This window comes from Equus quagga, unplaced genomic scaffold (assembly GCF_021613505.1).
Source record: "Equus quagga isolate Etosha38 unplaced genomic scaffold, UCLA_HA_Equagga_1.0 171873_RagTag, whole genome shotgun sequence".
Classification (NCBI taxonomy): domain Eukaryota; kingdom Metazoa; phylum Chordata; class Mammalia; order Perissodactyla; family Equidae; genus Equus; species Equus quagga.
Window position 1 is genome coordinate 2,221 of NW_025797408.1, and position 3,419 is coordinate 5,639.

General features: G+C 51.4%; 1 long non-coding RNA gene across 1 annotated transcript; it reads right to left on the minus strand.

Moving 5' to 3' along the window:
* Positions 1 to 1,103: 1,103 nt before the first annotated feature.
* Positions 1,104 to 2,604, minus strand: LOC124233243 (uncharacterized). The gene is made up of 2 exons (XR_006887008.1): positions 2,471 to 2,604; positions 1,104 to 1,307 (listed from the first exon to the last, which is right to left on the minus strand). It is a non-coding gene; the product is annotated as an uncharacterized LOC124233243 (long non-coding RNA).
* Positions 2,605 to 3,419: the final 815 nt, after the last annotated feature.

Below are 3,419 nucleotides of genomic sequence, written 5' to 3' on the forward strand. Positions count from 1 at the left end.
CTTTGCTGCAGGGTCTGCCCATGCAGTGTGCGCATAAGGTGGATTCTGTTGCTAAGGGCATCTTGGAAGCCAAAATGGCTGGAATATTGGTGGGCATGGGTCGAGCAGTAAAGAGCCATTAAGGCGCTCACCACCTCGAGAAGTCTCTTACACAATCCCCAGCCCTGTGGCATCTCCCTCCTGGGTATTAGCTGGCTCTGAGAGACCCAAAGCATAGCTAAAACTCTTAATGTGCCTATGAGATGAGATTTTTTTCTTTTTGTCTAGTGCTGTGTCTTGAGGGCTTGGCTTTGTGACCTCCCTGGTCATGAGGGGTCCAAGTGCATGGGGGCCTTTGTCGTCTCAACCTTTGTTCCTTGGTAGTGCACTACCATCTGTGCAGCAGAAGCCTTGCTTTCTTGGACTATTTCTGGGAGGGAACTTTCTGGATCTTGTGAGGGCTGCTCCTTTCGCACTCTCTCTTGGGGACGCCTCTTGCATCCATGGTCAAAACTGATGAGTTAAGTGATCAATTAAAAACTGAGAAGGCAAATAAGACCCAGAAACTCCATCTTGGAGGAAACTTGAGTGGTTTCTCTGTGCCTTTATGATGTAGTTGGACAGGTAGATCGACCTAAATGTCATTTAAGTTACAACCCAATTTCTGAGAAACAAAGACCAATTGTCCTTAAGAAAAATCCTTGCCAGACTGGAAATTGAGCTCTAGAGGCCCTTCAGATTCTACCCACTTCCCTTGTCTCAAAGAGCTTGCAAATCTTCTGGGGAATACCTGGCCCATCGGTAATTCCGAAGACTGAAGAAAAACAAAAAGGAGAAGAGCGGCCTCGCCAAAAATCTTGCATCTTGAGTGTCTGCTGCACAAATATTAGTAAAAGGGCTTAGAATCTCCTCTTCCAGCACATACCTAAAACTCCAACATTTCCATGTAAAAGCATCTCCCATCCCAGGCAACCAGGCCTCCCCACTCCTAGGCCCTGTCACGCGCACATCCATTCCCTCTCTGCTTCCACACACGTCTCTCTCAGTCACTGTTACAGGTAGTAATCATCTTTCTCACATACAGCACGGGTCATTTCTTTAATTTCAGGAAATAATCACAGCACTTTAAGAGTTATAGTCAGCCCTTTATTTCATTCTCTGGGCTCCTTGTCCTCCCTGTTCTTCAGCTCATCCCCACTGCAGACAGCATTTCCCTATTCCAAACCAACAGGTACCAAGACGTTGATGAGCCTCTGGGCAAGAAAACAAATAACAATCGGCATCTCTTTTATGGCACTCCTTCTGTGAGTCTACACCCTGGACCCGGGCTGTGGAGAGGAAGATATTTCAGTCACTCACTGGGAGCAGTAATCACTGAGAATGCGGGGTCATGACATGTGCACCGCAGAGCCGGCAGGAGAGGCTCCTTCTGCAGGCGCCTCCCTCAGAAACCCTACGGAGCCCCCGCTCCTTCTGCTCTGCTGCCACTGCTGCGTTTGTTCCTGGCGGGCAGGAGAGCCTCTGCTCTAAAGAGGGCAGGTACCGAAGTGTCTGCCCCGAATGCTGACTCAAGCCTCCCCTGCCTGCACCCCAGCGTCCAGCCCCTGCTCCAGATGCTCAAGGGGACTCTGTGCAGCCTCATGCAGCCTGATGAGAACCAACCCACACTGCACACCCCGACATGCCCTGGGCACAAAAGGACAGGAGAGATTGGGCCAGAGGAAATGAGCAGAAAGAGCAGATGGGGTTAGGGGCCTTCTGTCCTGCCATCCCCTGTGCTGCGTCCAGGCCTCAGGAGGGGCTGGGGTGTGGGCCTGTCACCACGGGGCATCCAGTCAGAGACCACACACAGTAAAAGGGCAGGAATCAAAGAGGGGGAACACACCTGGCATGTCTCTGTGCCTCTATGAGGCCCCTCCTACATTCTCCCTTGTTTGTCCTCAATCAGACTCTGTAGGACTCTGGGGTTTGTTGTCATTTTCAGGAGAAGACAGGGTTGAGTCTGAGGACAGCTAGGTGACTTGTCTAAGTGCACACTGTGAGTCAGTGTTGGAGCTGAGAAAAACACACTGATGTTTTGGCTCCTGTGTCCAGCTTTCTCCCTTATCCTGGGCTCTCTCCCAGGCAGGGATGTTGGACAGTAAAAAAGCCCTGGAGACAGCACCTCCTACATGAAGTTATCTCCATGGCCTGTTCCAAGGATAGAAAGCCTGGCCTGGCCCAGTGGTGTCATCTCTACCTACTCCCTGGGTTCATCTTCCAGGGAAATGACCCCAAACTTAGCTTGAGAGATACTGAGGGCTGTGTTTCAGTGCATTAAGAGAAAACTAAGAATCTCCCTTGAGACTCTCATCCTTTGGTTGATGCACTCCTTGACACTCAGCTTTGTTACTTATTTCTAGAGCCTGAACCACTCTGCCTATACGGCCTGGTCCCCATTCCCTGGGCATGAGACCCCCGTGCCCCACACCAGCCAGGCTTCAGAGCTCACCTGGGCCAAAGTGAGCAAAGAGGATGAAGCAGGTCAGCAGCATGAAGCAGAGGCCCCCCATGGTGGTTGCCGGCTGGACCCTGGGTGGCGGAGGAGGTGGAGGAGCTGCTCTGAGACTGGGACGAGCGAGGCTGCTGTGGGTGGGAGGAACCTCTGTTATAAGGCTCCTGGGTGCTTGCACAATAGCACTTGTTTTGCAACCTTGCCTGCTATGATGCTGATTATAGACAACTATTGATTTCCGTACATGGGACCCTGTCCGTTACCCAACCCCCCTTCCTCAGGCACACCATTCATGTGAGAGTGGCCTCCCTTCTCACTCTGAGGTGGGATGCTTGACCCACATATCTGATCTCAGAGAGTGTTTGAGGATGGACCCCTAACCAAGGCCCCAGCAACTAGAAGGGAGATTCCATTCACCAAACTGATGATCAGGGGTGGGTTGTGGTGGAAACTTCCACGACTGTGAAGCTCAGCATGTTTGTTCAGTCATTGGAGAAAGAAAAGCTCTTTTTGTCTTGAAAGGTACAAAAACAACGTTGCCCCAGGACTGCAGCAGCCGTCTCGCTTTTGTAAAGAAGTGGATCTGCGCACAAATCAGACAGTGGTGAAAATATCCTGGGTTCCTGGGGACATTGGTCCACACTGGGGCCATTGATCCCAAAGCCTGACCTTCCTCTGGATTGCTCCAGCTGTGGCCCTTGTTTATTTTCTCTGGATTGGGCTGAGTTTTTGGTTATCTACACTTGGCTGGCAATGAGATTTGAGGCTGGAAGACAGAGGAAGCCCAGCCATGATGGGGGGCTGGGCAGGGTTGGTGGGGGGTCCTGGGAACAGATCTGTGCTTTTGTAGTAGTCAGGTAAAGCAGTGCTTTCACATGTGATATGGGGGGAGTGTTCTAGATTCCTGTTAGATATCGCGGGACCCCTGGAGATGCTTGGGGGAGGT